Source organism: Arachis hypogaea, chromosome 3, assembly GCF_003086295.3.
Source record: "Arachis hypogaea cultivar Tifrunner chromosome 3, arahy.Tifrunner.gnm2.J5K5, whole genome shotgun sequence".
In the NCBI taxonomy this organism is placed as follows: domain Eukaryota; kingdom Viridiplantae; phylum Streptophyta; class Magnoliopsida; order Fabales; family Fabaceae; genus Arachis; species Arachis hypogaea.
In genome coordinates this window covers 59,252,394-59,262,352 of record NC_092038.1, presented here as the reverse complement: position 1 = coordinate 59,262,352, position 9,959 = coordinate 59,252,394, and the positions used below count along the sequence as shown (strand labels likewise).

The 9,959-nt window shown below is 26.8% G+C and overlaps 1 long non-coding RNA gene across 2 annotated transcripts; it reads left to right on the top strand.

Annotated features, from left to right (window-relative positions):
• Nucleotides 1-255: 255 nt before the first annotated feature.
• LOC140182675 (uncharacterized) lies at nucleotides 256-5,346 on the top strand. Of its 2 annotated transcripts, XR_011878691.1 has the most exons (7): nucleotides 297-612; nucleotides 713-843; nucleotides 980-1,071; nucleotides 3,630-3,699; nucleotides 4,582-4,657; nucleotides 4,745-4,840; nucleotides 4,944-5,346. It is a non-coding gene; the product is annotated as an uncharacterized lncRNA (long non-coding RNA). The 2 variants fall into 2 exon arrangements; XR_011878689.1 differs by lacking the exon at nucleotides 980-1,071 and having other exon boundaries at nucleotides 256-612.
• The last annotated feature ends 4,613 nt before the right edge of the window (nucleotides 5,347-9,959 follow it).

Genomic DNA, 9,959 nt, shown 5'->3' with positions numbered 1-9,959 from the left:
GTACGAGATCTTGTAGCACTTACCAATGAGGCCCTATCGATTAGTATTATACAAAAGAAATCCATTATAGACACTAATATAATTAGATCTGCTCTTCATAGAGAAACTTGGGATTTGCGATCCCAGGTAAGATCGGTTCAGGATCATGGGATCCTTTTCTATCAGATAGGAAGGGCTATTTCAAAAAATGTACTTCTAAGTAATTGCTCCAAAGATCCTATATCTATCTATATGAAGAAGAAATCTTGTAACGAGGGGGATTCTTATTTGTACAAATGGTACTTCGAACTTGGAACGAGCATGAAGGAATTAACGATACTTCTTTATCTTTTGAGTTGCCAACTCTCCTTCCATCCTCTCGAGCTCCACACTCCAAAAGAAAGCTTCACAGTCATCTTCACAGTCATCTTCCTCTCCATTCACACTCCAAACCTTTCTCCTCAGCGTCTTCATCCACCGCATTCTTCCATCATTAACACCTTTGAGACTTCCATCACTCTCGTCGTCAATAATCGCTGTTCCCATGCTGTCCCTTCCCTTCCCCTCTTTTACGAGGACAAACCCTAATCCTCCTTCAGCGATTTTTTCTTCCCTTCAAACCTAACACCGATGGTGAGTATTTGAATTTTCTACTATATTTTCTTCTAGTTTTTGATACAATGAAATTCCATTATTACAATGTATTTTTCTACTGTATTTTCTTTTTCTCTAGGTTTTACAAGAATCACATTATCAGGATGGGCCACAACAATGCTTAGTTTATATACAAAGGTTTAAGTAAATATTCTAGGAAGACATCTATATATTGATACTGCACGAAGATTTGAAAGCTCTAGCACAATGGTGAGAACAACTTTTTTTTCCATCATTTTCCCCCTTTTTAGAGTCTATTTGTTTATGACTCTTATTATGTTGAGTATAATTGGGATGCTTTGGATATATAAGGAGTTTAAAGGAAACCATATATCACTCTTTATAGGTCCTCTCCTGAATGGAGTGCAAGTGACAGCACAAAATCCTGAGAAAGGTGGAACATTTGTGACTAATAGAGAGCGAATATGTCATATAAAGGTTATAGTTTATAGTTGAGGCTTTAGAATTTTCCTTGCATTTTGCTTGGTTCACAGATGCTGTGAAATAATTAGCTGCTGTTATTTGTTGGCTATCATTTTGGTGCTATGGATTTTCTATTTTATCTTGAGATTATGTTTAGGTGATGAACTTAATTCCAGGGAAAGGTGAGAAAATATTTAAAAAATTGGAATAGTTTCTCTAGTTAAAATTTAGGTGTTTGCTACTCTGTTGATTGAATCAGTGCACAGGTCAATTCAACTAATTGATTTATTGTTCTTTTTTGCAATTGAACTAATCTGTCATGTCAGAGTTGTTTGTGCCAGTTGACCTGTTCTATTAGTTACAGATTAGAATGGAACCAAATAAAAATGGCACATTATAAGGGTTTAGGTAGAAGGTCCAAATCAGTGGTGTGTTGCAACATGGGTTAAAGAAATTTATCTGCAATACTGTTGAATTTCCCAGCCGACTTTGCTAAATCACATGTAATTTATTTAGCACTTGTAATTTTTTGTCTTAATAGAGTCATCAAATGTAAGAAAATCTCTGGTCCTCTGGTCATGTGCCTCTGGTCCTCCTCCTTCAACTATATCTATTTTGGAAACATAGAAGAAAATCTGTTTATGCAGAAAAAAGTTATATTGATAGCTAAGATAGTGGTATAGATCTTAGTACAGGTTTACACTAATAATAATTTCCATTAAATTTGCACAATTGGATTATCTATAGTGTATGCTTTGATTTACCTTGAATTATGACTCCACTAGGTAGCTTCAAAGTCCTAGATGCTTCACATAAAGAACAATAAATCACATATCACAATACATTAACAATTTTTGTCATTTCACACAAACAAAAAATTAAGAATCAATATGAAGAGAGACAAAAACTTTATAACTTCAGGTTCCTTCATTTCTGGCATAATTTAGCGCAGCAAAAGCAAGAGAAGCTTTATAAATCAAATGGTTAATACCCAGAAAATGCATAACTAGCCTTCTGAAAAATCTTCTCTCTATTATTGCTCTGAGACTATTATTTTCTAAGCCTTTAAGTACAGCACATTTGAGATTTGCATTCTCCATGCACCTGGAATTTTTTTTTATAAAGTTTGAAGCAACTAAACATTAACTGTATCCAAAGGACAAAGCTTATCATGTTTGCTTTTTTTTCTTTTTTCTTTTTTTTTTTATTATTTCTTATCTGTATACCTGTATACCTGAATTTTGGCCTCTACTATGGAGGGATAGATAAGGTGCACTCAGGTGAGTTTTTGTATACTACTACACCACCAACAACTAAATAATGGTGATGCTGATGATGATGCTTTTTCTAACCATTCATTCCTTTGGAGTTGGAATTTTTAATTCACCTTGCAGGCCCTAAATCCCTCATACACTATGCCAAGTTTCATAATTATCAGTACAAGTATCCTTGTTTTTGTTTACATCATATATATATACTATAATATCAGAGAAAGTATTTTTAGTGCCATTTTTTGTAGTCTAATTAATAGCACTTTGATCCGGCCCTCTCCCTTAAAGAATACCAATAATATCGAATAAGATACCTACTTATGATTTCTATTCTTGTGATATGTATTTGTACTAGTACTATATTATGATGATTCTTACTTATGATAAAGTACTATATTGTAAACTATATACGTATACTTTTTTGTTCATATTAAGTTAAATCTATAATAAATGCATAGATATTTGTATGGTTTGGTGTAGAGCTTAGTTACCATCCAACAATATTGTGTGTGTCTCTCTGTATATATATAAAAAATGTTAGGAGTCATTTATTTTTAATCATTATTTAGTTATTAATTTAATTTTTTTAATTTAATAATTTAATAATATATCATAGTTTCTTATATGTCAAGACTGCTAGCATTCCTTTGCATATAAATTAGTTGTGTTCCCAACATAGAGACTTGGGGTCAATATTTGTAAATTGTGATTGGGAAAAAGAAATTTTCAAAAATATTTATTTGACTTACCACTATTTCATACTTGATGGGCATAACACAATAATAATAACAATTAATAAGAGTTATATTAAATAATAAAAGGGTTTTTTCCTTTCCTCAAAATACCAGAGTACTTTCCTTGTATGTTATGTTCCACTAGGTTGAGAGAGCATAGGGGGAAGCATAAACATATATAAGTAAGATAGATAGATAGATAGGGGCAGGGGCAGGGGGCAGGGGGCAGGGACAGTGCACAGAGGTTGTACATGAGATAAAATAAAAATTTATATGCAAAGCTAGTTTAACCGAACCATATGAGTTGTAAACTTGTAATTTTAAGGGTTATCATGGTGCATGGTTATCGTGGTGCAAGGTGTATATCTCTTCTCTGGTCTAATTTTTTGCAGAGATAAGATTCTAAACAAAGGGACCAAAACATTTTTTTTCTTATGCATGCAAATTTTCCCAAAACATATGGCAATTGGCAGTAGGGCTCTCCATTAATGCTCATCATTTTTCTTGAGGAAAATCTAGAATTGAGTTTATATTAAGAATTGACTAATTTTTACCACTTTTCTTTCAGATAAGAGAGATTCGCCAGAAATATGATATGGTGACCTACCTGTTGGAGTATATTGACTATCCTGACCAAAGTATGTCTTTTCGGAGTTAAAACTCAACTTATTGCACGTTCATATGCTGTGGAGCATAAGTTCTTTTTATTTTATATTCTTAAGTTGCACTTCATTTCTTTTCCGATGGTCAAACTCTAATTTATTTGCTATAACTTTTGGTCATGTTGAATTTTGTCCTAATCCTTCCAAAAAATTCAAGTTCATCTCCCAGATTTACTGAAAGTCCATGTTTTGAACCTTCTATGTGATCTTTGTCTATCTTCTAATGGTATTATCCAATGAACAAATTTTACACTGAACTTTTATAGCCTTTGCCTACTCCTTTTCTTCTTCAAAGAAAAATTATCCATATAATTGTAGGTACTTTAGTAGTGCAAATATCATAATTAGTATATCCAACTTATGCCCGAATTCTCCTTATAGATTGATCTGCTGTCAGTTCCTTATAGATTGTCATAATTGTAGGTACTTTAGTAGTTTCCTTTATTTTGTTAAGTTTCTCTCTTTTGTTCTTCGCTTTTGAGGATTTTTTTTCTGTCCTCCAGTACACATCTTTTGCTTTCTAATAAATTTCTTTTTGTTAAGAAGTTGTGGGCTCAGTTATTCATAGGAAAAATGATGTTTCTGAAAAGGAGAAAGCAAGGATCTATGAGACTATGTAGGGTTTGAAACTAGTGGCACAGTTTTAATAGTCATTTGTTTGCTGTGAAAAAGCAACAATGACACGTTTGAAATCATTGTATGCATCTCTATGGTTTAAAACGTATGTTGATTCTTGTTTGCAACAACTCACCCGAAAGATCTGTATAAATTTTCATTAACAATGAAAATGATGTGCAAAGATGTGTTCTGTTGGACTTCATCCTACTTTTAATATTTATGTTTGATTGTTTCTATCAGTTTGTTGCAGCCACCCAACCCATCAATGCTTTGGCATTTGTATTTTTGCAAACTATAATCTCTCTCTTTACGTGAGGTATTTCGTTATGCCCTCTTTGTGTTTGATTAAAATACAGCCTTCTTTTTTCATTTTGTTCTTACATTCATCTGCTTCATTTTGCAGATGGTTATTACAACCCTGGGTGATCTGCATAGGCTCTATCCGGTGATCATATTGCAAAATAAGGTTTTGAGGATTAAGGATAAGTCTATTGATCAGGTTCAAACATCCCTTTGAATATCAATTTTTGTTCCTAATTGTGATTCATTAAATCTTAGTCTCCCTGAATATGAATGTAACTAATTTTATTTTTTTCCCTCAGACTCTAGCCTACTTTTGTGAGGTTTTGAAGTCTATTGAGGGTGTTTTTCCAGAACCCAGAACTGGAGAGAATAGTCCAAGATCTTCTGGTACCTCACCGCTTAGGACTCTCAGAATTCAGTCTTTGGAAAAGCTGAATCCAATTAATTTGAAGCACTTGTCTTTCCATATGTCACCACCCCACAAGGCAACTCAAAACAAGAAGATTAATGAGGAACTAGACAAAAATGGAAGTGAATCACAAAGATGGAAAAGCTGAAATGGATGACACACCCCTGTCATAGTTGATAGTTTTAGTATGGTTGAACAATATACTGAGAATTATAGTTGATTATCCATACACTTTGTTTATGTTTTGAATTATATTGACTTGCTTGATTATAGTACTTTTCTTAGTTTGATAATACGATGAATTTGTTTATTTTTTGAAATATTATAAATCTTTGAATTAGATATAAATTTGTATTAAATTTATATTTATTTTATACGAAAACAAGTTTATTTTGTAATTAAAAAAATAAAAAAATTCTATTTTACCTTACTGACGGATTTACAGACGGATTTTCTATCTGTAATTAGAGTGTGAGATGATTTTTCAAAGTTCAAATTACAGATGGAAAATCTGTCGAAAAATTCGTCTGTAATTACATACAGAAAATTCGTCTGAAAATCTGTCTGTAATTATAGACAGAAAATTTGTCTGAAAATTCATCTGTAATTACAAATGGAAAATCCGTCTGAAAATCCGTCGGAAAATTCGTCGCCTTTGGGAAATGGTTCAAGAATTTACAGAGGAAAAATCCGTCGGTAACTGGTAAAAATTCGTCGGTAATTTTTCGACGGAAAAAAATCCGTCGGTAAATAATTTCTGACGGGACTTTTACAGAGGGACAAAATCCATCGGTAATTTCATCGGTAACCAAAAATCCGTCTATAATAAAGACTAAATCTGTCTATAAATTTGTTTGTATTAATCTATTTTCTAGTTGTGGATATATAACGTATAATAAATGTTGTGAAATTAATTATAATAAATTAATAATTGAAAACTAAAAATAAAAATGGACTTTTTTATTGTTTTTTAATGACTACACATTTTTATAATTTTACTTTCTCTTTATCTTTTCCTTTCACATTTATTTCTTTTAATTGATTGAACTAAATCAATTACACTAATTATTTGTATTAACTAATTAAGTACTTTTTAATGGATTATTATAATTGTGTCTTTATACCATAGGTTAAAAATATTATAAAAAATATTTTATAAAAATTGTTGAAAAATAAATATTTTTAAAATGTGTCCTTAAGATACAAATTAACTAAATTATTTTTTAATTTAATGTGTTTGATTCATTCAATTATATTAATTATAACTAATCAATTATGTAATTTGATTTGATTAGGATAAATATTTTATCATTTAATATTTTATTTGATTCATTAAATTACATTAATTGTAACTTCAAATATTTAATTTAATTAGAGTAAATATCAATTTATTTTAAATTTTTTTATTCATTAAACCAAATTAATTATAACTAATTTATTATTTAATTTGATCGAGATAAATATTAAATTTTTTAATAAATAATATATAACGCAATGAAATAAATGAACTCAATTAATATAACTTATTATCTTATTATTTTATATATCTGTTTTTTCCTTCTCTATTCTGTACTTCAGGTAAAATATTTATAATTTTTTATTTTTATTTTTTTATCCTAATTTTGCTAATATTTTTGTATGATTTTGTTTTATATTAATTCTTTTTTATTTATTTTGATTAATAATTATTAAGGGTATTATTATTTTTTTTAAAGATAATTTAATTTTTTGTAATATTTTTATAAAAGTTAATTAATAGGTTCTTCTTTAAAATATTTTTTTTTAAATTTTTTTAATAAGATTGTATTTTAATTTTTCTCTTTCATCCTTTTTATTAATTAAGTATATTAATCTTCTGTTAAAATATATTTTTTATCTACTTCACACCTTATCTTTTCTATCTTTTTTTACTTTTTTTTAATTTCTATTTTTACTTTATTTTTAATTATTTATTTTACTTTTACTTCTTATATATAGATTTATTATAATTCATCACAGGTTCTTTTTTAATTTAAGTGATTTTTTAAGTTATATTTTACTATTGATACTTTTATTTTGTTTAGTGTATTTTTTTTAGTCTGTGTTTAATATAATAATCTGTAAACATCTATTCTATTATATAAAAATTAAATTTCTGCACTTAATAATAAAACTGTCGTGGCATGTTTCTGATGGTGTTTTTCGATTTATTTCTTTTAACTCATTAAATTCAATTTATTATTATAAATTAATTATATCATCTAATTGATTTGGTTAATTATTTAAATATCATACAATTTATTATAATTTTTATCAATCAATTAATTGTAATTCAAATTGAATGATTATTTTGTTATGAAATTATTATTTCCTAATCTATTCATGCGCAATGCATATATTAATTATAATCGCAAATTAAACTACTTTATATTAAATGACTTATATAATGGTCATCTTATGTATTATCATAAATGATGAATTGAATAAGTCATTATTACTTTTGATTTAGAATTAAATGAGAATAAAACCAGAGATACTATTTTATTTGACTTTAGGATTTAATGGGTGTTACACTCAAATATAAATAGTGACTTCCAAATTTTAGTCTCCAATACATCAAAGCCACATCTATAACTCTTTTTTCATAAAAGGAATTGCAATTCAACTCTATCAGGGATACTGAAGGTTTTCAAAGAACAAGAGAATGATCCGAATTTGTACGAATTCTAGATGTTCGAACTTACAATTTTGTTTCAGTTGGTTGTCATTACGAGAATGACTCTAATCTATACATGTCTATGGAGTAGAATAGATTAAATATTATTTAAGTAATTTATTTCTAATATTGGTATTTGATTAAATTAGTTTTAGAGAAATTTAAATTGTTGACTCAATTTATATATTACGACTATTCCTTTTGAATATATTATTTTTACATTTTTTAATATAAATTATTTTTCTAATTTTTAAGTTTATTTTCTTTCTTGGATATATGTATCACCTTTTTTTCTCATTTTATATTTTAGATTAGTAATGTAATTATTAAGAAAAATGTATTTAAAAAAAATATTAAAACATCACTATTTAAAAAAAAGGAAAGATACGTGAAAAAAAAGAAAACAAAAAATTAAAACATCACTATTAGAAAAAAAATAATGGAGCTGGGATTGAAGAATATATATGGATATAAAAAATAAAAAATTATTGCACGATTGTTAAATAAAAAATAATCATATATATAAAAAGAAACAATTATAACAAAAAATAATTAATATATGTGATTTAAATATTTTTAATAACCAATAACATAGAGTTTAACAAAATATAATTCATATATTTTTTATTTATATATATGTATATAATTATTTATGTATATGTATATATATTAAGAAAAATTACCGTAATATACACATATATATATATATATAATTATTTAACAAAATTAATATATATCTATACATAAATAAAAAAATTATTATAATTTTTAAAAATTACACATGAACTCTTTTTTTTCTCGAATAAATTTATTCTAATTATATTACAATTAGCTCATCATGAATAATGCATGATTATATTAATTTAAGAAAATATCTTCATTATAATTATATCAAATCAATATTTAATGCGTTATTAAATTACTTATCAATCATCGATATTTTTAATCATTCTAATTATATCAATTGATATAGTTCTAATTCTCATTCAAGTGCAATAATTTTATTAAGAGGTAGTTAATGCACACAGTGACCCATCTAATTTGATGATGATAATAATAATAATAATAATAATAATAATAATAATAATAATAATAATAATAATAATAATAAGGTCTACACGGTACATGTATTATATTTTAAAAAGGTAAAATATATTTTAAAAAAATTAGGGTATCAATAATCAATTGTGATTAATATCAATAGCAAAAATTAATTCTTATAAGTATTTTTAAACTAAAGGCTACATATAGTGTTTTTTTATAAAATAAAAAAAGTTGTGATTCATAATATTTTTAGCTCTTTCCTAAAAATATTGGCATATAATTAATGTCGATAACATATATATTGAATAAGTATCTCTATTGAATTAATCATAAAGGTTAATAAAATATAATGGCATAAATTTCACCTAATTGTAGCAAGTATCTCTATTGAAAATATTTGCTAATTATTACCATGTATAATTAGTGTGTTTGTGTGTGTGTGTGTGTATATATATATATATATAAAATAGTGAATTGTTACAATTATTTATCATTTAGAAAATTCATACCTCAGACATAGATCTTCTTCTGTTTATTATTTTTCATACCTAAGGGCTACTAACTACGATTCTATCAACAGTATTACCTATGGTAGATTATGTAACGAAAAAATTTGAAAAATAAAGGCAAGAATTATAAGGTTATGGAAAGTCCCATCCAAATTTGATAAGAACAAGACGACTTACAGAGAAATGATTCTCATGAATGATAAGGTAAGTTGATTATTTTTCATGATTCTTTCAAGTGATGCTAGATCCATTTTATAAATATTTTTTGTTCATATTTTAAGTTTATTTGATAAATACACCCTTGCACGAATCAAAGACAGCCCAATTTTATAGATTTATAAGTGCTAATAGCCTTTATATTTAATTTGTTTTATAGTGTGATAATAGCTAATATATTTGTTGGTGAATTTGACTATTACTATATTATTTATGATCACATTCAGTATATATGTCTGATTTATTGAAGAAAGTAGATTATTATAACTGATCAATAAATATTTTAGAGTTAATCCAATTAACACTAGATTTAAAAAAATCAAACAATGCATAACATATTACTTTTTATTAATCAAATTATTATAATTCAAATTAATTTTAAAAAATAATTTAAAATTTTAATTTCAATCTTATCACGTGCATGGCACGGGTAATTATACTT